The 25,428-nt window shown below is 49.9% G+C and overlaps 1 protein-coding gene across 2 annotated transcripts in view; it reads left to right on the top strand.

Moving 5' to 3' along the window:
* The window catches only part of LOC139755400 (furin-like protease 2), a 551,049-nt gene that overhangs the window by 422,634 nt on the left and 102,987 nt on the right, over nt 1-25,428 (top strand). The gene's annotated exons all lie outside the window — the stretch shown is intronic.

Below are 25,428 nucleotides of genomic sequence, written 5' to 3'. Positions count from 1 at the left end.
CAGCACCAGCTGCTTGTGCTGTGCATCACAGCAAGACCAGCCGAGTGGATCAGGCACCTTGGAAGCGCCAGCTTTTCTTCTTTTTTTTTTTTTTTGCACTGGGGACGAGCTTGGGTGGACCAGGCAGGAGTCATCAGGATTGTGGCTGGGACGGGTCCTGGGGGAACAGTGACAGCTGGAGAGAAACTTGCCCAACTTGTTATCTTGTGAGCAGTGGGGCCACCCGGACAATTTAGTATACCCTCCCAGACTAATTTTAGGAGAGAAAAATACTCTTAATAGAGGCGACTGTGGAGGAGTGGGAAGTGCAGCTCTCGACCAGTTCAAGACCCTGGGTTACAACCAGTCCATGTATGTCTGTCTGTCTGTGTTGGGGATGCGAGGGTAAGTGTCACATTGTCGTGGTATGGGTAGAACTTCTCGACCGTATGCGGTTACCCTTTTTTTTTTTTTGTCTGAAGACTTCGTGCTCTGCTCTCTCATGTAGCAGTAGAAAAGTAAATGATGCGTACAACAGGAGGTGTGTGGGTATGTGTGGATATAGATGGTGACGTGTGACTCTCAGTGTATGAGGAAGACTCGTTGGCTTTCGCGATCCAGTCTTATGATGGGCATTGTCCGGAGCACCACGTCACGTCGGGGAAGAGCCATGACTCCAAGACATAATAACATCAAGTCTGTGGAAGCATTTGGAACCCACAGATCTCTTGGGGTTTGATTGCCAGATCGTGTTCTTGAGTTCCACTGAGGTTCTTCCGTGACTACATGCCGTGTGTTGCCCATCAAGGTGAGCCGTGGAAGTCTTATCAATGGGATGCTGGTGAACACCGTTGAACAAGTTCGAACGTTAGAGATGCACGCACTCTCTCTTTCTCTCTCTCTCTCTCTCTCTCTCTCTCTCTCTCTCTCTCTCTCTCTCTCTCTCTCTCTCTCTCTCTCTCTCTGGTTAGTGCGTCGTGAATCCTAACTGATGGCGCATAATTGTGCATTAATGACTGATGAGAGTTGGGATTTGGAGGTGTTGAAGTATTGATCCGGGGCCCACGGCAATGGCGGCGTGGCGAGATAGATCTGAGAAGTTGGGTTTTAAGGAGCACGGCCTCTTGAGTATGACGGTACGATCTTTGAGTACGATGATTCGGCCCTGAAGCACGATGGTACGGCCATTGAGCACGTCGGTACGGCCCTAAAACATGACTTTAAGATCCTTGAGCACGACAATGCGATCCTTGAGCACGAGGGTACGATCCTTGAGCACGACGGTACGATCCTTGAGCACGACGGTACGATCCTTGAGCACGACGATACGGTCCTTGAGCACGAAGGTACGATCCTTGAGCACGACGGTACGATCCTTGAGCACGACAGTACGATCCTTGAGCACGACGGCACGACCCTTTTCCAGTGCGACGGTGTGACCTTCGGGTGTGATGGGGTCTTTGATACGAGTCTCGAGGGGGCCAGGTCATGGCAGCCGAGGGTCGTAAAGTCGTAATCAAGAGTCATACACAATCGTACTCGGTGGGTTAAAGATGGGTGAAGGTGGAGAAGAGCACTGGGGACAGTGTCACCGTACACACACACACACACACACACACACACACACACACACACACACACACACACACACACACACAGCTGCTGATGGCAGTGTACACTGCCGCCGCCCTGGTTGTGTGCCGCCCTGGGGGACGACGCACTGACAATTTATTGAGCTATTACCAAACTTGTTGGAAGTCACGGGCAATAGATAAGATAGCGAGAGAGAGAGAGAGAGAGAGAGAGAGAGAGAGAGAGAGAGAGAGAGAGAGAGAGAGAGAGAGAGAGAGAGAGAGAGAGAGAAGAAATTGGGGAGGTAATGTGTGTCGGGGAAAGTTGGGGTTTGGACGAAGACTCCAGATAGACGTGAAGTCTTCATCCAGGCCAGACCGTATATCAGACCTGGATAGAGGGCTAAAGACATGAGCAGTAGTAGTTAGTAGAAACAGTAGGTTCTGAGGAGGTGGAAAACCTCCCTTAGAAAAAAAAGGGGGGGGGGGCACACGTTGCAGCTGTTTTGGAAGACATGAGGGGGGAAGAGCTCCACAACTTAGCTGTGTAGGGAAAGAGAGAGACATGACAGCGACCCACCCTTTAGTTGCCCTCGGACGCACAGTAATCATGTGACGTGGTGACTTAATGTGTGTTGCGTGGTCTCGCTGATGGTGGAGGTACACACACACACACACACACACACACACACACACACACACCAAGCCAGCTCTCTCTCGAAAGCAGAAACCGAAGTAATATCCATAGAAGAGGGAAGGGAAGCCTACACTGGGGTCATGTTTTGAGGGCAGGTTGGGAGAGTTGATAATTCGGACTTCCTGAGATAGAAGACTCTCAGATTTGTAAGTAAAACTAGCATTTTCCCATATGAATATAAGAACATCACACAGGAACGAGTCAGTCCTTTGTGTGTTCAGAGGAGAAGAATCCTCGACACTTGAACAGGAATCGCAGTGTCATAGAGGCAGACTTCACTGATTGTATGATGATGGGGTTTCCAAGATGATTAAGAGCGTAACGGTAATACCGCGTGAGTTGATCGTGCTGTGTGTTGGCAGTACAGAGCCCTCAGAGAAAATGGGAAAGTTGGGACGAAAATTCAGAGGGGGGAGAAAAAAAAATATAGGGAGGAACTGGGTTTTAAAGACTTTAACTTAACAAGGTTACTTTTCTCCCACTGGGGAATGCTCTCCAAATCTGATCAGCGTGCCGGGGGAAGAAAAAAAAAAGTGATACAAGGAATTTCCTCTTATTTCGTTATTTAAGAAAAAAAAAAAAAGAACAAAGGTCGATCGCACATGCCGTCGTCGTTAGACTTATTTTTTATTACTGCCGTCAGTGACGTGTATTCATATTTTACGTCGTGGTTTGGTGGAGGCCACGACGCCCGCACCGCACTGGCGGGAACCCAGCTGGTGTGCGCGTCGCTGTCCATTTACTGGTGCCCGAGGACGCCCTCCCCTGGGACGCTAGCTTTGCCGGGACGGCGCTCTTATCTCCCTCGCCACTGTATCCGGCTGCCTCTTGTCTTTGATGTGTTGTCCCATCTGTTTGATCCGTCCCTATATGGCTTTTTGCGTTCGCAGATTTTAGATTGTCGCCATTTGTAAAAGTAGCGTTTCATGATTGCCTCAATATCGCGTCCTTTCTTTGTGTTGCCAGACTTGCGGGTGGATGGTGGCTTCTCTCTTGATGATGGTGAGGGTATGGATGTGTGTGTGTGTGTGTGTGTGTGGCGCGCGCGGGGAAAGGTTGTGGCCGCGCCCTCCGCATACACAGCGAATTAAGAGTCTCGCTTGCTTCCGCACGAGTTGTCAGCAGCGACCCGAGGCCCCTCACCAGCTGCGTCTCGCATGTGGTGCCCGGAATAAACGATATGGAAGTGGGATGCGTCAAGGGGTAGTCCCGAGGGGAGGAAGTGTGTGAGTGTGGGCTGTACGTCTTGCGGTGAAGGGTGTGTGTGTGTGTGTTGTGTGTGTGTGTGTGTGTGTGTGTGTGTTGGTTGTGCTGCGCACGGCACATCCCCAAAACATGATGGTGGCAGCGACGCCTTCCACCATCTCCCTCCCTCCAAATCACTAAAAGGAAAAAGAGACAAAGTTTTCAGATGGGCAGGCAGGTCTCTCGTACAGACCGAAAGAACTTATTACGTCTCTCTTGGAATCCAGCGGCTTTTCCCGTGATGGCCCGCAACGACCTAGGACAACGAGGAAGATCACCTCATCCTCACCTGCTCGATTGTTTGTTGTTTGTGTTTTCCCTTATAGAGAAACAACAAAGCTAGGGTTGTAAGACGCACAGACTCGGCCCGAGCCCCTGACAAATGTGGCCAGGATTTTGGGCGGCTTATTGGGAGAGGATGGCTCCCCAACTGCCCTAACAAGCAGAATGCCACACGTTGTGGACACTGGTGATTCTAGGTGGCTCCATGGTGAAGGGTTTGTGGTTCCCGAGGGAAGTGTTCTTGTTCCTCTTCTGTTGCACCTTCTCCAATGCGGCAGACACATGCCACAGGGTCTTATCATCTCCAGTGGCAGAAGACGCCAGAATGATTCTGGGAATCGTATTTATAAAAGAAAAGAGTTGGATGAGATCATCTGTCTCGAGGATGTTTATTTGTTCACAGAACGATGACTTGTATATGAATTCCCCCGCCAATTTATACATCTTTTTTTTTCCTTCTGTCATGTTAGGAGTAAATTCTGGAGAGTTTTCTTCCCTTTTAGGAAAAAAAAGATATGTTTGGCGTTCTTATATATCTGTTGAGCAGCTTTTCGTTCCTCAGACGTTGCTGATTTTGAACAGGTTTTGATCGAAATGATAAAAATTTCCCCCATCGTGCCCTTATCCCCAGTGGAGGGAGAGTCGGGTGAAATTTACGATGATGACCACCAGTGTCCTGTCCTTGATAAAGACTTCGGCGGTCTCCAAATATGCTTTTTCTTCCTTCTCTTTCTTGCTGGTATGTGGCTGGTGCGGAGGAAGGTTTCTGTGGTCATCGTTTCCCTACATTGGTTCGGAGACGTGATTTCACATTAACCCTCCCCCCCTGCATTATCATGAAGCATTTGGCTCGTTGCTTTCCCGTTCGTGGCACACGATGGTCAGTGAGGAGGTAGATAAGTGCTACCGCCCGCCCGAGGTAGTCTGCGTCCTGTGATCACATGGTAACCTGAGGAGCTTGGTGAAGTACGATACGTGGAGGTAATGTGTATGTCAATCTCTGCTTTGGTTGGCTATACGGTCTGTCATCCTCAGACTCTCTCTCTCTCTCTCTCTCTCTCTCTCTCTCTCTCTCTCTCTCTCTCTCTCTCTCTCTCTCTCTCTCTCTCTCTCTCCAGTTTGTCCGTCTCCTTCCATTTTTCTCCTGCCCTCCTGCTCTTTCTCCTCTGTCCAGTTCCCTCAGCTTTATTTCAGTTTCTCTCTTCCTTCCATATTTTTCTCTTTCCCTCAATTCTATTTTCTTCCAGATACCTCACCTTGTTCCAGTCTTCCGTTTTCTTTTCTTATTCCTTGCTTGATAAGTACTTCTTCCAGGTCTTCTTTCGCCTTTCCAAGGCCTTTACCCCCTCCGGAGTGTTTTTTTTTTTTTCAAGTACCTCTCCTTTCAGACATTTTCGCCCATCTAGGTCTGTTTGCTGTTTCCAGATTCCTCCCCTTTCAAACTCTCTTCCATTCCGTGGTCATCCCCTCCTTTCCCCGTGTCTCATTCCCCCCAGAGTCACCCCTCTCCTTTAAGGTTTCCCTTCCTCTGGGCTACTCTTATCCTCAGTTCCGTCTCATTCTCTCGAGTCTTCTTTCCCAGGTCCCCTTCCTCTGTTCAAAGGCCCCTCTCCTCCTTCCAATTCTCTCCCGGAAGATTATAGTCATCAGGGACTCGGGAGTAGAGTTTTAGTCTCCTAGCAACACAAGGGGGCGTCATAGCAGGAAGACAGCAGTGGAGGGCTACGCAGCAGGTAGGTGAGTAAATGGGCGGCATTAGGCGGCAACACATTAGGTGGCATCGCAACGGGTGGGGCAGCAGCAGGTAGCATCAGCAGGTAACAGTAGAGCAGTGGAACCATGCAAAAGAAGATCACAGAAGAGGTTCTGATACCTTACATTTCACCCAAGACGCCTTCGCCCACGCCCTTATTCGTACGTCCTCCGTTAAGTCCTTTTACTTTGTACACAGGGAGTGATGACCTGATACCCGCACCGAAAGACCAGCGCATATCCTGTGATAACTTTGATTGATAAGGAACGCAGGGGCAGCGCGATGCGTCTGGTGCAGAAAATTTGATTGGCCCGAGGTGGCGGGTGGCCGAGACGTGTGTAGTGGCGCCTGTGATGTTCTGCCCGGCTGATGGAGGCCGACCCACGCTCTTATTGCTCCTGTCACGGACAAAAGGTCTACGCCTGTGATGTATTGCGGCTTGCCGCAGGAGCTCGCCAGATGAAAGGTGCTCTTCTTCCCCCTCCGTAAAAGGCAGCCATCGCTCATGTTTACCATCGGCGCCGAAGATGGGTACAAGCTGATGATGATGATGATGATAATAATAAAGTGGTGATGATGGTGTTAATGACTTCTGCCTTGTTCTGCAAAGCGCAGTGTCACCTTTCTCTATATGGCGAGGACGAAGCGGGAAGCAAGTCGGCGTAGGATTGAGGGCGACTTGCCCCCTTAGTAAATATGTTTATCTCCTCGAGAATGAGTCGGAGAATCTCTTGTTTTTTTCCCCAAAGGAAGAATTTTTTTGTTTTTACCAAGTGACACCGCGAAAACAAAAAAAAAAAGGGGGGGGGGGGGTAATCGAGTCGTGCGACCATATCCTCCACCACTTTTTAAACTGATGAGAAAGGGATGGAGGGAGGGAGGAGTGGGGAAGCCGCCACCCCAAACAATTATCAGTTATTTTTGTGATACGGTTGTGCTTTGTTCATGCCTTATTACACATGTTCACCTTTCTCTATGACTTATCAGGTATTTCACGTCATATATCAGGAAAAAAGATGTGAAATCGGAAAAATGTTTAGTTCAGACAAGTGACGAGAAGGGATCGTGAATCCAAGATGGCCGCCCCCTGGTCCTCCACTGCCGACCAGCGGGGTAAACAAAGTTGAGATCATTGCAATGTTCTCTGTATGTTTATGGAAACATGAACCCAATTTGGTGATCCGCACACATGCACACAGAAATGTTTGTCAGTCATTTTAGCTTTATGGCTTCCACGAACAGTTAACCTGGAATGATGACGAGAGGATATGACATCAGCACCATCGTGTATTGTTATTTCCAAGGCCAAAGTCAATGATAATGAGGTTGACATTAGCAGCATTACTGGTACTGGTCTTGATAATGATGATGACGATAATAAGCTGATTGATTATATAACCTCAGGACCCATTTACGGGTGTCCTGCAGCAGCTTCAAGGCTGCGCTACGATCAGCAGCTCAGAAATAGCGTCACCAGTGACAGGTGGAATACAACTGTTCCTCTATCACCAACAGCCTTGAAGGGACAAATCGGTCTGTTGCTGTTTGAATTCCTCTCTATTCTTCCTTATATTTTACTTAAGACTGTTCTCGTGATGCCTTCTGATGCTTCAAGCAGGGTGGTTCTCCTCTCACAAACCGCCAGCAAGGTGGTTTTTGTTCTTATACAGAGTCTCTTGACCAGACGCACGCACCTGTTACGGTGCCAAAAAAGTCTGCCACACAAACGTTACAATAATTCTTTACGTTGTGGTTTTGACTACCGAAAGCGCGATCAGAATTGTACTTCCCTAAACATTTATGTTCAAGTTAGGATGGGTTTAGTTTAAGCTAGGTAAGGTTCGGTAGTTTTTTAGGGCAGGTTAGGCTAGGTTTAGTTTAAGCTAGGTAAGGTTCGGTATAGTATTCTAGGGTAGGTTAGGTTATATTTAGTTTAAGCTAGGTAAGACTCGGTATAGTTTTCTAGGATAGGTTTAGTTTAAGCTAGGTAAGGTTCGGTATAGTTCTCAAGGGTAGGTTAGGCTAGGTTTAGTTTTCTAGGTTAGGTTAGGCTAGGTTTAGTTTAAGTTAGGTAAGGTCGGTGTAGTTTTCTAGGTTAGGTTAAGCTAGGCCTAGTTTAAGCTAGGTAAGGTAAGATTTTAATTTTCTAGGTTAGGTTTGCTTAAGTTAGGTAGGCTCCGGTTAGGTTTAATTTTTCTTAGGCTAGGTAAGGTTAGATTTAGTTTGTTAAGCTCCGGTAGGTTAGGTTTAGTTTTGGTAGGGAAGAATGTCTAGATCTTGCTATTTTTTTTAATCGACTGGTGAAGTGTTCGGTGCCAGTTCATGTATGTCTTCCTGGCATTGTGCTTGTACATGGAGCGTTGCCTAGGGCTTTGAACCTGGAGATTCTCGGTAAAGACAGTAGTGAATCAGCCTCTCCGCCTTTCACCATCAGTAGCGATATTCCTCAAAGTTCTGTCCTGTCCCCTACACTCTTTCTCCTATTTTTATCAACGATTTCCTTTCTTCCACAAATAACCAACCATCCGCGCTCCTTAGCTGACGACTCATCACTGCATTCCTCCACATCCTTCAGTTCTGCTCCTTCTCACACTTGATCTGCATCCCGTGTCGATACAACTTCCTCAGTAAACTAAGACTTGGACAGGGTATATCACTGGGGATAGACGTAATCTGTTAAGTTTAATGCCTCCGAGATCCAATCTTTATGTCGAAAATTCCTCACAACTTACCTCTCTCTTTTGACAGCTCTGTGATTCCACCTCTTGATTAAATAAACATATTTGGTATTGTTGTAACATCCACTCTATCATGGAGACCCCCAGATTACGGAAATAGCTAAGTTTGCTTCTAAGAGACTGGGAGTCCCATTTAGAAGTCGAAATTTCCATGATTCCGATCAATTGCTCCGTTTATATGGAGGACTGTTCGCCCTTGTATGGGGGGGGGGGGATACTGCTCACACATCTGGGGTGGTTCTAGCTCCTCATCCTTGCTTATCTGAGTTTAGTCGAAAGCAATCCGACTTATAAACTCTCCCGGCTTAACTTCAAAATATGACTCGCTTGCTCTACGCAGCAATGTTGGTTCATTTTCCCTCTTTTATAGGTATTACTTTGGTTTTTGCACCTGGGAGCTGGCTCCTTGTACGTAAGGCACTACCGGAATACTTGGCAAGCTGCTACGTTATATGATTACTGTGTTTCCGTTTGCAACTTAAGGGTGGGCCGTTTTGATAACTGTTTCTTTCCTTACACCTCGAAGCTTTGAAATTTTCTGCCTTCTCGTGTCTTTCCCAACAATTATGATCTGGCACATTTTAAGAGACAGGTTTTTCACTTCCTCCAAAATGAGTATATATTTTCCCTGATCACTTGTTTTCTCTTTTCATTAACCTCTCTACATTCCAGTAAAGGCCCGGCCTTGATGTGGGCTCTTGTCCGTGACTGGAGCTTCCATCGTCAATAGAAAAGCCTTTATGACGGCATATGACCCGGGCTGAACCTGTAATCACCCAGGCCATTTGAGCCCAAAGGCTCAGATCCTGTCTGTGACGTCGCTCAAGCTTAAGACAAAAAAAAAAAAAAAATAGACCCTCATGCTCACGTCAGTGGGACTGACCGTTGCTTCTCAGATGTTTATTTCATGCGTGTGCAAATATGGCGGTCGGGATGGGTGCGTGCGGGGGGGGGGGGGGGTTGCGCTTCCGTGCGTAGATCACTCAAAAAAAAAAAAAAAAAGGAAAGATTGGGCAAAATGCCCCCTCATTCTGAGAGGCATAATAGCTTAATGAATAGGAAATGTGTTCAAGTGGTATTAGCATACATTATAGTGGCGTCCATGAATATGCTAATTCCACGCTGCATCAGACACACACACCCCCCACCCCCTCCCCCTCCTCTCACCCTCTTTCGGGGTAAAAAAAAAAATACCGACGCTCAAGCGACGATTACGATTTCCAGTGTAGTTCCCGCGCTCGGACAATCTGATTATTGCTTTCCCCCGTCCCTCACTCTCTCCCTCCCTCTGCCGCCCCGCTCAGGACCTGATGGTTATCCTGAGTGATTGTGAATGTTCTGGCCATCATAATCAGGTTATCCTCTGGTGGCCCTCCGCCCACACTGAGGATTTGCACAAATGGCTCTTGAGTCAGGCTGCCGTTGCCGCTTGGGGTCTTAATGACTTGTGTTGTCCCCTAGGATTTTGTGGTCTTTTGGCGCACCGTCGGTATTTTGGACATTTTACCCCCCACCCCACCCCCCCTTTTTTTATTCCTGATGCTCTTCATTGCGTGAGTGTGTGTGTGTGTGTGTGTGTGTGTGTGATTTCCTATAAATGCTGCACAGAATGGGGAGTTTTACACTTGGCCGGGGCCTATCTCGTGTGTGTGTGTGTGTGTGTTTGTGTGTGATTTTTATAGCTTTGTTACTGGGAGAGAGTTTTACACTCGTGTTACTCAGTCACGTAACCTTGTATGTACGCACAGTCATCATGACTGTAAACACACACACACACACACACACACACACACACACACACACACACACACCACACACACACCAGCCTAAACCAATTATCCACATATCGACCAGCCCCGAGAGTTGAGGATGAACACCTGGGTTGGGCGTGCGACGAATGGCACTCCTAGGATTCGAACTCTTGCGGATCCGACCCCGTGCTATCGCATGATCAGTAACGCTGACCACTACATCACGCAGGCCCCATGTGTGTGTGTGTGTGTGTGATTCGGGCTGCGAGGCTGGGGCTAGATGCCCTCTACACTGTTACCATGGTCAGCCCAGCGAGTGTCATAATTGATAATGGTTGTAATTCGAGCGAACTCCACTGACTCACCCAGCCAACCCATCACCAACACTGGTGGACGCGCTGGCTGTCTTGCTGGTGTGAGCAGTGTCATCCTGACTGGCATTTCGTGGTGCTCATGGACGGGGTTACTCTGACGATGGTGGGGGGGGGGGGGGGGTCATGTGATGACGACACCCAGGTCATTACACCCGATTAAATGATGACTGCAGCGGTATCATCCTCCCTCCCTCAGCCTCCCTCCCTCAGCCTCCTGACGCTCACAACCCTTCAGATGTTACTTTGCTTTGTACCTTGAGTTACGTAGTCTGTGCCTGGTGTTACTTACTTTATACCAGGCGCTACTTACTCTGTCCCTGGCGTTGCTTACTCTAACGTGTGTTACTTAGTGTCCCTAGCGCTGCTTACTCTACACTGTATGTAACGCTCTACCTTGTTTTGCGTAACTCTTCACCTGGCTTCGTGGTGAACACGCATGTACAGGCTTCTGTTGATGGTACACACACTGACAAACGGGGGTGCCTGTGCCCTCGTACTCATCAAAGAAGCACACAAACAGGGACGCAAAAGAGCCGTGTTGTGACGGTGTCCCTCTCCTCCCGTTCCCCTCCACCCTCCGCGCGTCTGTACCGTGCTGCTGTGCAGCTTTACATAATTGTACATCATGTACACATTCCCTGTGACGGCGCTCCACCATGTCCGTTCGCACGGGCTGGTCCCCACTCATCCAGCACGGGATAATCTGCTTTACACGTGTCCCCGGTGATGTTCCTGCCTCCTCCTGCCTCTGCCTGTATCCCTATGTACCGCCTGTACTTGTACCCATCACCGTGTATCGCCTATACCTGTATCCCTCACCGTTTATCGCCTGTGCCTGAACCCCTCACCGTGTATCGCCTGTACCTGTACCCCTCACCGTGTATCGCCTGTACCTGTACCCCTCACCGTGTATCGACTGTACCTGTACATGTCTCACCCTCCCTGTAGCCATACCCAGCCAGATGGAGAGACGCGTTGCCGATGGTATCGCTTTTGTCATTCGTATTCGGCGCGATTTGAATATGGTTGGGTTCACCGGCAGAGCTTAGCTTCTCACTCCCAGGGTCCGGGACCTGGCGCACTGCCGATCCTCCTCTGTTCGCCAGTCAGAGCGACACAGGACGATGAACGTTACACAGAACTCGTATTCTCTGGAGCTTTGGATGCTTCGAGTGCAGTCATAGACGCTGTCAGGTTTGGTCTTTTGACGCTAGGCAAGATGGGGCGACCCTTGAGCACGACGTCGGTCCGGACCCATGGGTATGATGGCCTTAGCTGTTGACCTGGACCCTGAGGGGTCAGTTTAAAAGTCAGGTTATCATACGCGAGTACCACACCGTTGTGCTCACAGACGGACCACACCGTCGTGCTCAAGGACGGACCACACCGTCGTGCTCACGGACGGACCACACCGTCGTGCTTAAGGACGGACCACACCGTCGTGCTCACGGACGGACCACACCATCGTGCTCAAGGACGGACCACACCGTCTTGCTCAAGGAAGGACTACACCGTCGTGCTCAAGGACGGACCACACCGTCGTTGCTCAAGGACGGACCACACCGTCTTGCTCAAGGACGGACCACACCGTCTTGCTCAAGGAAGGACTACACCATCGTGCTCAAGGACGGACCACACCGTCGTGCTCAAGGACGGACCACACCGTCGTTGCTCAAGGACGGACCACACCGTCTTGCTCAAGGACGGACCACACCGTCATCCTGCGTAGGGGTTAAACCGAAAGCGTGGGAGTGCGGCAGTGTGGGCGAGGGACGCCCGAGAGTAATACTGGCCTGCGGGTCTCTCATATTCCGCCTCTTTCATCAAAGGCGCCACCATACTTCGTTAGTCCTCGCTAGCACCAGTAACTTGCACCAATGCGCCGCTTGTGTAACCCACTCTTTGAGTTACGCAACGAAGACATATATATAGTGGCGACGCAGTAGACTAGCCCTCCCATGACAAGAGTTGCTGAGAGATCACTGGATAAGGGTTGTGTACGGAGCATATATATATATACCCTTGGCACGCACGGCTCACGTTGCCGTGCATCGTACGGCAGTGTCATCCACGGCTCTCGCAGTGCGATGTGATACGTGGACAGATCCTCCTAATTGGTACATTATGTAGTGGTGTATTCATCACTTAACTTTCGCCCAATGCTGGTTTACAGAATGGTGACTTGCTACAGAACAGTTCGTGATACAGTATGTTGCGCTGTATGGAACACTTTACAGAACAGTGTCTTGCACTGTATAACAGTTCACAGAACAGTAATTTTTGTACTGTGAAGTTTATACCTTAAACTGTATAACGTCTCACAACATAGTAGCTTGCACTGTCGTCCACATCACAGCTCAGTAACTTGCACTGCATACTACATGACAACACAGTAACTTGCATTGCATACCACATCACAGCTCAGTAACTTGCACTGCATACTACGTCACAACACAGTAATTTGCATTGCATACCACATCATAACACAGTAACTTGCACTGCATACCACATCACAACTCAGTAACTTGCACTGCATACCACATCACAGCTCAGTAACTTGCACTGCATACTACATCACAACACAGTAATTTGCATTGCATACCACATCACAACACAGTAATTTGCATTGCATACCACATCACAACACAGTAACTTGCACTGCATACCACATCACAACTCAGTAACTTGCATTGCATACCACATCACAACACAGTAACTTGCACTGCATACCACATCACAGCTCAGTAACTTGCACTGCATACTACATCACAACACAGTAATTTGCATTGCATACCACATCACAACACAGTAATTTGCATTGCATACCACATCACAACACAGTAACTTGCACTGCATACCACATCACAGCTCAGTAACTTGCACTGCATACTACATCAGAACACAGTAACTTGCATTGCATACCACATCACAACACAGTAACTTGCACTGCATACCACATCACAACTCAGTAACTTGCATTGCATACCACATCACAACACAGTAACTTGCACTGCATACCACATCACAGCTCAGTAACTTGCACTGCATACTACATCAGAACACAGTAACTTGCATTGCATACCACATCACAGTAACTTGCACTTTACAACACGTCACAGCTCAGTAACTTGCACCGTGTAAGCGCATCCCAGCTCAGTAACTTGCACCGTGTAAGCGCATCCCAGCTCAGTAACTTGCGCTATGCAGCAGCTGACAAAGCAGCAGTTCGCCTCACATAATGACGACAACTGAGCAGCTTGCGCTACAGTGGACCAGATTGTAAAACAACCTTTTGATGTTTGCGTGTTAATACACCGGCATCCAAGCCTGATGGACGGCCGCGTCAGGCAGGGTTTATTGGCGAGGAATTTCATCAGTCGGAGGCAGATATGATTTGTTGTACGGTCCATACAGCGTGGCAGAGGAGGAGGAGGGGGAGTGTGGGACATACACACACACACACACACGCGTGCCTCCCTCCTCCCCCAGACTACTGTTGTCTGATGTTATGATTGTTTTTAACATGCGTTCGAATGTTTGGAACAGTAGTAAATATTTCTGTGTGTGTGTTTGAGAGAGAGAGAGAGAGAGAGAGAGAGAGAGAGAGAGAGAGAGAGAGAGAGAGAGAGTATGATTTATTCTCTCGTGTGTGTGTGTGTGTGTGTGTGTGTGTTTGAAGCCAGGCATAGTGGATCGACCCCCCCGTGTTCAACGAGTCGCGTTAATATCAAGTTATATCCGTATTTGTGATTGGTTTCAGGAGCCTACTGCCTGGCTCTTCTCGCCCGTCCCCAGTTACAGAGATCAGGAACTTGAGATTCTCTCTCTCTCTCTCTCTCTCTCTCTCTCTCTCTCTCTCTCTCTCTCTCTCTCTCTCTCTCTCTCTCTCTCTCTCTCTCTCTCTCCTCCGGCGGTTAACCTCGCCTCAGAGACCATCGAGCCTTCTGTTACTTGACTTATCGTGACTGCTGTCTCTCTCTCTCTCTCTCTCTCTCTCTCTCTCTCTCTCTCTCTCTCTCTCTCTCTCTCTCTCTCTCTCTCTCTCTCTCTCTCTCTCTCTCTCTCTCTCTCTCATCGTTAGCCTCGGCTCTCACATCCACTCTCCCACCCACTGTCGCCCCTTGTGGCACTCCGGCTCCTATTAACATGGTTATGGTCGCGAAGTGCGGCGGCGGCAGCACACACACACACACACACACACACACACACACACACACACACACACACACACACACGACAATAAGTGGTCATCGTCAGTGTCCACATATCACTTGATGGTCTTTTGTGTGTTTCTCACCCGGACTTTGGTCTATCAGAACGTCTTAATTGTCCGATCTAATGGCGTAGTTAATGACAATTATTTTGTTTTTGTTTTTGTTTTTTCTCAGGGTATTTTTGCAGTAATGATCATTTCCAGCAGCACTTGCTTGCTTGCTGTGCTTGTATCTCAATTTTCATTTCCTGTTTTCTTTATATACGTATGAGCAGATTCGGACCGTCCGGGCCTTCATCTGCTTCCTGCTCTAGAGGGCAAGGGGACTTTTTTTTGAAGCCTTCATTGAAGTCAGTCAGAAATTAGAAATCGATTTCCAGGAAGAAAGAAAGAAAAAAGTCTCCTGGGATGAAGTCGGATCATGTGTCACCATAATAGATTGAACTGATACATTTTTTTGATCCTTCTGTTGCCAGAAACGTGTGTCATCTCATTTGGCCCCTCTCATATGGGCATGGCAACCGAACACATCTTCATATATATATATATATATATATATATATATATATATATATATATATATATATATATATATATTGCAGTAGGTCCCACGTTGAGAACCCTGGCTCACCGCCTTCTGCCTCGTTGTCCTCGGACGGGCGGAGGACGTCACGCGACCCTCCCCCCCGGCGCTGGTCTCAACCCTGGCCATGGAAATGAGAGCAATTAATCGCCTGAGCTGCGATAGTATAGATGTGTGTGAGAGTCACTAAACTCCCACGGCGATGTGATCAACAAGCCCTCCGGAGGCACCGGCCGGAGGGGGGAGCTGGGCAAGCGATCTGACGACCACCTCCTGATTACTGCGTTCTGCTGGTGCCTGCCGAGAGGAGGAGGTGTGTGGGGGAGGGTGGTGTTGCCGGGGATGAATCATGGCTGCAGAGATTCCCTGCAACTCGATGCAAGAACGCAGGGAGATTTAGTGGCAGTTAGCCTGCCTTAGGGAATATATCGAGGTCATTTAAGGCGCCCCAACCCCACCCCCCCACAAGGTTCCTCTAGCATTATGATAATGCAAAGTCTTGCTTCGTTAGCAAGTTAATTATCCCTCGTATATTTTTGGTGATGATATATATATATATATATATATATATATATATATATATATATATATATATATGTGTGTGTGTGTGTGTGTGGTATTTTATGTATTTTATACATAGATGTTGTGCTTGGGTTAGGCAGCCATGTCCCACGTTAATGAACCGCGTCACTCAAGTTCTTTCTCGTTTTGGCCACGGGATTTGCCGTGTTGTCGAACATGGCTCGTGGTCTTGACCTTGTTAGCCTGCTGTGATCATTCGTAGTCTAGTGCCGTGCTGTCCCCTAGGATCAACGACGTGCAGTCTTGGCCCCTGTGTGTAGCATATGGCGCCACGGTATTTCGGCTCTAGCGCCCTGTGTTATTCTGCATCAACACCTACCTTATTCATTCCCTCACTGTTGCTTTGCAGTATCCGGGTTTGAATGGCTCGTGCTCTCACGAAGCTTTTATTTAACGTTATTTCCAAATGAATGGGTTCCTTTCTTGACGCAGCCTCCTCATGTTTCAACCCTTCCTCCACGGTACGACCCTCAAGCACGACGGTAAGACCTTTGAGCGCGACGGTACGACATTCAAGCACGACGGTACGACCTTTGAGCGCGACGGTACGACATTCAAGCACGACGGTACGACCTTTGAGCGCGACGGTACGACATTCAAGCACGACGGTACGACCTTTGAGCGCGACGGTACGACATTCGAGCACGACGGTGCGACCTTCGAGCACGACGGTTACTTCCTTTTGCGCGCGACGGCACGACCCTTGGGTGCGGTGGCATGCCCCAAGGGTCGCCGTCTCGAAGCGTTGAACCCCTCCTCCCTCATCTTTCCTAATGTCTTCTGCTCCGGTGAGGAAGCGAACTGCGTCTTCCGTGAGATCCATCATCTCTTTGATTTAATGTCGCCTCCGCTGTGCCGCCAGCCAGGCCAACCATACAGTCTGATTGTTGTCACGTATAAATGTTTTCTCGTCTTGATAAATGTCCTTCGTTATTGCCAGTTGGTGTGTCCCTCCCTCTCCATTTGTCATCCCATTTGTTTCCTCTTATTCTGTCAGGCTCTGAAAACACAACTGCCACCTGGACTCTCTTTGCAGTGTTGCTGGACTTGGTTCTCTCTTCCTTTCTTTTGTTTTTCGATGTTCTGTAATGAGGCGATGCTGTGGTTGTTGGCGGAAGGCCAGACATTACGTCGCTGTGTGGAGTAGTCTGCGCTTTTGCGACGGGGATGCACAGGTGCTCACTGGCGGCCTGCGTAGTCTTGCGCAGTGTCTTTAGCTTCGTTGATCGTCAAGCGAGGGCGCGCGCTTAACAATGGAGGATGCGCAGATTGCATCACCGTCAGGTAAGTGCAGACAGTGTATCACCACCTGGTGTGTGGACGGTGTATCACCAACTGGTGTGTGTGGACGGTGTATCACCACCTGGTGTGTGTGGACGGTGTATCACCACCTGGTGTGTGTGGACGGTGTATCACCACCTGATGTGTGTGGACGGTGTATCACCATCTGGTGTGTGTAGACGGTGTATCACCACCTGGTGTGTGTGGACGGTGTATCACCATCTGGTGTGTGCGGACAGTGTTTCAACACCTGGTGTGTGTGGACGGTGTATCGCCACCTGGTGTGTGCGGACGGTGTATCATCACACTTGTGAGGCAGATGATCAAGTCTGCTGGGGTTGTGAGGAGGGCAAGCGAGGGAGAGGGATGGTTGTGAGGGAGCGAGGAGGGAGTTGTGAGCGGAAAGGATACTGAAGGAGTTGTGAGGGGCAGTTGTGAGAGACAAGGAAAGGAGGGAAAGGGATTTGTGAGTGACAGGAGTGGAAGGGGAAATTGTGAGGGGGAAAGAACAGTAATGTATTAGGGGAGAATGGAGGTTCTCAAGGGAGGAAGAGAGAGGAGTTGCGACATGCAGAGGGAGATAAGAAATTGTAATGAAGGGGTTGTGGAGACGAGAAATACATGGAGTGAGGTTGTGGTGGACGGGAAACGTAGGTTGTAGGTGAAGGTTGTGTGGAGGAAAAGTCTCTGGAGGGAGTTTGTGTTGGAGAGAGGGGAGAGAAGAAGTTTTATAGGGACGGGTGAAGGGGAGACGGAGAGGAGGCTGTCAGGTGGTGTATGTAAAGTGGAATTTCACGGAGCCGTTTCCAAATTTTGAATATTTTACCCGGAAGTTAACACATCAAGGGTGCCACTGTAGTCAGATGGTATCTCTTGGGGTGGTTCTCTGACGACCGTGCTGGGTGCCACAGTAGCGTTGACGACCGTGCTGGGTGCCATAGTAGCGATGACGACCGTGCTGGGTGCCATAGTAGCGATGACGACCGTGCTGGGTGCCACAGTAGCGTTGACGACCGTGCTGGGTGCCATAGTAGCGATGACGACCGTGCTGGGTGCCACAGTAGCGTTGACGACCGTGCTGGGTGCCACAGTAGCGTTGACTTCCGTGCTGGGTGCCACAGTAGCGTTGACGACCGTGCTGGGTGCCACAGTAGCGTTGACTTCCGTGCTGGGCGCCACAGTAGCGTTGACGTCCGTGCTGGGTGCCACAGTAGCGTTGACGACCCTGCTGGGTGCCACAGTAGCGTTGACGACCGTGCTGGATGCCACAGTAGCGTTGACTTCCGTGCTGGGCGCCACAGTAGCGTTGACGTCCGTGCTGGGTGCTATAGTAGCGTTGACGTCCGTGCTGGGTGCCACAGTAGCGTTGACGACCGTGCTGGGTGCCACAGTAGCGTTGATGACCGTGCTGGGTGCCACAGTAGCGTTGACGACCGTGCTGGGTGCCACAGTAGCGTTGATGACCGTGCTAGGTGCCACAGTAGCGTTGACTTCCGTGCTGGGTGCCACAGTAGCGTTGATGACCGAGCTGGGTGCCACAGTAGCGTTGATGACCGTGCTGGGTTCCATCATACGTGCCAGAAATGTATGTGCTAAGTAGGACTGTCGCCATCATCCGTGTTTGAACACCAGTGGAGGCGTGTCACCTACGTGGGGTGTGGCCGGCCAGGTGTGGTGACGGAGGCGGGTGTGGTGTGCAGGCGAAGGTTCCCTCCCTCCCTCCCTGGCACCTGCTGATAACCGGTCCTCCTGACTCTTCCACACTTTCTTTTATGTCATCGTCTAGGATCTTCCTCTAACCCGCTCCACTCATAAGGCCTCACCCTAGTGCAGGGGGTTGAACCCTGTTCCCCATTCGTCACCCCAGTGCCGGAGGTAAGCCCCGTGCGCTAGTTCGTCTCCTCGGCGCTGGGGGTGAGCCATCTCCCCCCCTAGGCATCAGCAACTCGTGAGCCACACATGACAGTGCCAGAGGACATCACGAGCCTCCCAACACTGAGCCAGACCCCCAGCCTCACTCCCACATTCCATATATTTTTTTTTTTTCCCCCTCCTCGCTCATACATCTTCCCTACCAACTTGCATCTCAGAATGGCTTTCCCGCCGTTTTAAAAGCAAAAAATGGGGATGGGTGGGGTGATGAGTCGCATCCTTTATGTCCTGGAGGATTCCTGTTCTTCCTCCTGTAGCTCTTCAGACTGCAGGACTTTCCTGCTTCACGTGTATATGTGGTTGGCTGAAGCAGTCTGTTTCATAGGCTGCCACAGGGACGTGCGTGGCCCCACGTCATCGTCGTCCGGTTGTAATGGACCCTCCCCAGTGGTGTCTACCATACGGTGACTCTAAAGGACTCGCCTTCGCTGGCACGGCGCGCGCGCGCTCGTATGTGTGTGTGTGTGTGTGTGTGTGTGGGCGCGTGTAGGTGGATGTGTATGCGGTTGGGTATGATGTCTGCCCGTGGGATAGGTTCTGGAAAAGACCACACTGCTTATTCATACCGATAGGCGTTCTCTTGATCTCGAGAGATTTTTTTTTCCTATCATCCACGAAATATCCACCAAGCATATCTTGTAACATTCATGGCAGTCTGGTTAACGAACTCGGAAGGTTATCGTGTGTATGTATCTCAGCTGTGATGTGGGGCTTTGAAAGAGGTTTGTGAGCTAGTACATTAAGAAGGCTTAGGCAACGGGTGTGTACAGAGAGCTTGGGACCCCCTGAAAATTTTATGCACTTGACACAGTTCAGGTCTCCAATTAGATTTTCAGGAGGGTGAAGAAGAATTCATACGTTATAAACTTTGCAAGAGTTGAATATCAAGGTTATGATCTCTCCTCTCAAGTGATAAGTATTAAAAGTATGAAGTATTGCACGTGTGTGTCAAGAACGTAATTGAATTCTATGTTTCCATTTCAAGGGCATATGGCTTGCTAGGGGTGGGTGTAGGCGAATGTAGTGCGCACACTGTGAGTGCGGATCATCGACACAGAAGGGGGAAGAATGGCTCTGGGCTGGGTGGAGGGTTGGCTCTCGGGTAGGCACTTGAGACGGGTGGAGAGCCAGATTGCGCTGGATTACAACACATGAAAGTACGTGGGAAGGACAGGTGACATGAGACGTCTGTGACGAAGCTACGTACGTGCACTGCTTTAACTAGACTGTGGTAGAAACAGAAGAGTATAGAGAAGAGAGCTCTTCCCTTCCCACCTCTCCCTCCGGCTCAACTGCCACGGCTGGGAAAAAAAAAGAACGATAAGGAGAATCACTTTGTCTTATGTGGGAAGCAGACTGCCTGGAAATTTTGTGAGGAAGTATGACCCAGAAAAAGATTCTATATCTTTTGAAAATATACGACTGCACTCTGGCTGGGCGGACGGAGGGTGGCTCTGTGGTGTACTGGAGTGGGTAGGAGGAGGGTGGCCCTGTGATGTACTAGGGTGGATGGGGGTCAGTGGGCGTGGGAGGTTACATTGAGCCGTGCGAAAGGACTGTGCACTTGGGATCTAAGTGTGGAAGGAGGCTCGCAGTAAGGGAGAAGGCCATGGGGAAATGTGAGGAGAGGAAACTAGAACTGTTAGGGCGAGAAAGTGGGACTAGGGAGGAAAGCAGAGATGGTTTGGGGGGAGAGACTGCTTACGGGGATAGAGAAAAAGTTGAGGTGGGGAGGGAGATGGGCTTGCCTGGGGAGGGGGAAAAAATGTGCAGGGAGTGGGGAGTGAGCATGGAGGGCTCGGGACAGGGAGGTGTACAATGGCTGGCGAATATTTGAGGAGAAAGTGAACAGGGAGGCGGAGGGATGTCAGGGGAGCGGTGCGGCAGGCACCAGGGAGAAGCCATATACTGATACATATTGACGTACACACAAGACCATGTACAGAACGAATGAGCCGGGACGATTCGTGTCATGGGGGGGAAGTGTCACGTCCCTTAATTATCCTTGTTAGGGGAGGTCCTGGCCAGGGTTGGTATCTGGAGAAGGCCTCGAACTAGACCAACAGCCTCTCTCTCTCTCTCTCTCTCTCTCTCTCTCTCTCTCTCTCTCTCTCTCTCTCTCTCTCTCTCTCGTGACCCACTCCATCACACTCGCCAGAGGGAAATGTTGCTCGCTCCGCCCCACCAGGATCTCCTCCTGCTGGAGGAATGATTCTACTTGGACGACAAGAGACAAGTCGGAGGCTTCGCCCGTCCCGCCATAAGGAGAGGAGATGCCTCGAACTTGCGTCAAGAGTTTGAATATTCAGTGGGCCAGGCCTGAACTTACTCTCTCATTTCATGTTGATATGTTAACGAATGTCTGGCAACTTTGCTGTTCCGACGAGGGTGCACGCGAAAACACTTTGTCCAAGATCAACAGTTTCCTGACTTACTCGTGTAAACTTGAGTTGATGACGGACTGCTGCTGCGGGGGTGTCGGGAGGAGGAGGAGGAGGAGGAGTCTACTGTACGACCCTTGATGACGATGGTGCGGCCCTCTGAACCCTGACGGTGTGGCCCTTGAGCGCGACGGTACGGCCCATGAGCGGAATGTTGATCTAGCCTTTGATAATCGTATTCCCTAAAATGTCAACTCGGGGAAAACGCTCTCAAGGATCGCACTGTCGTTGTCAAAGGCTTTTGAGTTGACAACAGATGATCTGGACAAAGCTTCAGGTGAGGGACTTTTAAGTATACCTGAAGACGTAGGCGGGAAATGTGGTGGCTCATTGATGAATAGCTCCGGCAGTGAAGGAGCGAATGTGTTGTACATTCAGTGAATCGCAACTCTGGCGAGTTATTCATCACCTCACTTAAGTTTTCATGGATGAAGTTCAAGTATTTCTATCTGTAGGTAAAAGCGTAATAATGCTTCGATAGACGTGTGTCATAATGCTTCGATAGACGGGTGTTATAATGCTTCGATAGACGGAAGTTATAATGCTTCGATAAACGTATGTTGTAATACGTAGATAGGCGGGCGTTATAATGCTTCGATATACGGGCGTTATAATGCTTCGATATACGGGCGTTATAATGCTTCGATAGACGGGCGTTATGATGCATCGATAGACGGGCGTCACAATGCTTCCATAGACCGGCTTCATAATGAATGCTTCGGTAGACGGGAAGTGACTGTTGGTGGCTGCCGCTCATCATCTTCCCCGGAGCCGTGCAGGCAGCTTAACACCCAGTGGCTCACCAACTCCTGCTGCTGATAGAAAATGATCATGGCATCCCATGGCCACCGCCAGCACGGAGGAGAGGAGAGGAGAGGAGAGAGAGAGAGACCTAAATAAAAATCGGTATGAAGTCAGTTGTGTGGTGTGGGGCAGGAGGGAGGGTGGGTGGTGGCAGCCAGGGGCATGATTGATGTTGACACACTATAACTGTCTGGAGGGAGCGCCCCCTCTTGTCTCTGACGCCGCCGCTGCTGGGGCAGGACTGGGGTGGCAAAGGGGGACGTCCTGGGAGGCTCTTTGGAGAAAGGGGACAAGTGGCACCCGCGTCAAAGGGGAAGTGGAGTCTAGTGGGAGTTGTCAAGGGGAGGAAGTGGAGCCTTGTTTAGTGGGAGGAGTTGTCAAGGGGAGGAAGTGGAGCGTGGTTAAGTGGGAGTCGTCAAGGGGGAAGTGGAGTCTAGTTCAGTGGGAGTCGTCAGCCGGGAAGTGGAGACTGGTTTAGTGGGAGTCGTTAAGGGGAGAGGTTTATGGGCGACGAAGGGAGGAGGAGGAGATGACACGACCAAGAGAGGGAGGAAGGGAGAGAGATTCAGAAGAACGCGCAGGAGGGACGGGAGGAGGGGTGAAGTACGTCAGCGGACGTCAGTGCGGGGAAAAGGGAGAGAAAGAAGACGAGACCTGGTTGGCCGCGTGAGGCGAACTGACTGATGAGGGTATTAGGGCAACTGAGGGGGGAGGGGCAGCAGGGAAAATTGAGGGATGAGCAAATGAGGGGAAACAAAAACGGACAAATGAATAAGAGCTGAAGGTTACGTATATACGGCGAGGCTGAGGGAAGGTATGGTCGCATGACGGGGAGCTGAGGTATGGTCACATGACGGGGAGCTGAGGTATGGTCACATGACGGGGAGCTGAGGTATGGTCGCATGAGGAGGAACTGAGGTATGGTCACATGAGGTGGAATCTAAGGAATGGACGCATGAGGGAAGGGTTGGGGGTGGGAGGAAACTAAGGTGTGGACACAGGGGAGGAAAAAAGAATGGTTGATAAACAAGGGCGACAGATGGGTACAGGAAGACGGAAACTAAAACTTGGTCTAACTTTGAGGAAGTGACCGAGTTGGTAAGCAAGAGACGGTTGATAAATGAGGGGGGAAAGGAGAGCAGATCAGACCGGAGGAAGAGGAGGGAGTGGAGACGTGCTTCGGTAATCGAATGGTAATCAAATAAAGGCAACTGGGGAACTGATGATAGGAAAGCGAGGGATGGATTGATATGTCAGGAGAAATATAGCAAGGTGGATAAACGAGGGGAACTGACGGGCGGAGGAGTGGCAGGAAAGTGAAAGTTAGATATACGAGGTGAAATTTACGGTTGAATGAAGGACGGTGTGTATGGAGATATTGAGGGATGTCACTTAGATGAAGTCTTCTGGGGGTCTTCTCCACCCTCTCAGAGCCCGGGCTGGCTGGGCCCAGGCTGCCTGGAGACGTATAAGACCATATTTAGGCTTTGAAGAACCTGGAACCGAGGATCTTATTAATTAACTTCCGCCAAGTCGATCGTAGCGCCTGGAGATGATAAGCTGGGTGTCATGGTGAGCGATGCGTGATGGTGTGGGATGTAAGACACAAGGATGCCTCGTATACCAGTGCTCCAGGACCCTTACCTGTGAGGAAATATTCCTCCGTCTGTTACAAACCTTTTGTCCTTGGCTCCTGAGGAGTCCATCGGTTGGGCTTACGTGGTCTCTGTCCATCGAACGGTGGATCAGTGTCATGGTAACTCGATATCTTGAATATTTGAGAAACTGTTAAGTCACCCTGGGAATAAGAGAGTGGTGTTGTGTCTTTTATCTTTTTATGATAAAGATTGTTTCTCGGTCCTGATATTACCCTTGCTTTACTTGGTTTTTGACCCTTCCAAGCTTATATTGGTCCATTGGTAGTAAGTGACTCTTTCAACACACACACACACACACACACACACACACACACACACACACACACACACACACACACCAGCAGCAACAGTGACCAGAAAATCAGAAATTTTATTCAAATGTGTTGCGACCTTTGGTCCCTCCTGGTTGTGGATTACGTCACTAGTTCCCCGTGCGGTTAAGTTCATCTCGTCTGAACAGGTAGTTAAGTTGTTGCGTGTGATAGTATGGTTGTTGTTGGAACGCTCTTGCCTACATTTGTTGTCACCCTGTTGGCAAGGTGACGTTCACTGTTGTCAACGTGTTGGCTGCTCATCATTCACTGGTGGCAGTATCTTTAATTAGTCTTCCTCATCCATTGTAGTCAACAGTGTTGTCAAGTCTTCATATTGATGTCGCCACTGATGCTGATGTAGGTATCTGAACAGGTCCTTTTTTTTCATTCAATGTAGTCGACATGTTGGCAGGTCTTCATTCGGTACATTCACTGTTGTCAGCACGTTGGTAAAGCTGTGCCTTCAGTTGTTGTCAGGGAGGTGGAGCCTTAGCGTGCCCTCGCGGCCCCTTCCTCTGCCATGAGTCATGGGAGGGTCTTAGAATAGCTTCACCTCATGGTGTAGGTCATGGCCCCCCTCCCTTCAGCTCGACGCCAGGATATTTGGACAAGTTCTTTGTCTTAATCATAATTCAACAGATGAGGACTTTGGTGGGGGGGGAGGAGGAGTGGCAGCAGGGGTGATGCACCGGGGATGAGGCATGGCAGAGGGGCGAGGCATGGCCATAAGGATGAGGCATGGCCGTAAGGATGAGGCATGGGGCACCAGGGAGTTGATGTGTTATAGTCGGAGGTGAGGCATGGAGACACACAGGTTGCGAGGCAGGTTGGCCATCCTGCCGGTGCCCTCCCCCAGTAGGGACATTCACTCCGAACCTTCGTACGCGTCCCCGGGGCGGGAGCAGACTCGTCCCAGCCACTGGGAGGGCCCCCTTGGCGATGGCTCCAGTAAATTCAACACAGGCCGACAGTCAGTGTAGCGGTTATTACCTGTGGCGGCATTCACGCCTTTATAACTTGGTGAAGAGAGTGGCGCAGGATTGTCCGGGGCGTTGTGGAGAGCGGGTACAACCGCGCCCGAAACAGTATCATCTAACCGTTTAATGGGGCCTCGTTGTCAGGGCGAGAGGCATTGCTCCAGCCCACAAAGGGAGAGAGTGACTCGTATTCTGCACTCGCTGTTTATTCCAGCGTTCCCTGCGGGGCTCTGTTGCTTTATGTGTACAGCGT

The sequence above is a fragment of the Panulirus ornatus genome, chromosome 19 (assembly GCF_036320965.1).
Source record: "Panulirus ornatus isolate Po-2019 chromosome 19, ASM3632096v1, whole genome shotgun sequence".
NCBI lineage: Eukaryota > Metazoa > Arthropoda > Malacostraca > Decapoda > Palinuridae > Panulirus > Panulirus ornatus.
Note: the sequence above shows the minus strand (reverse complement) of the source record. Positions and strands in the feature narration are given on the sequence as shown.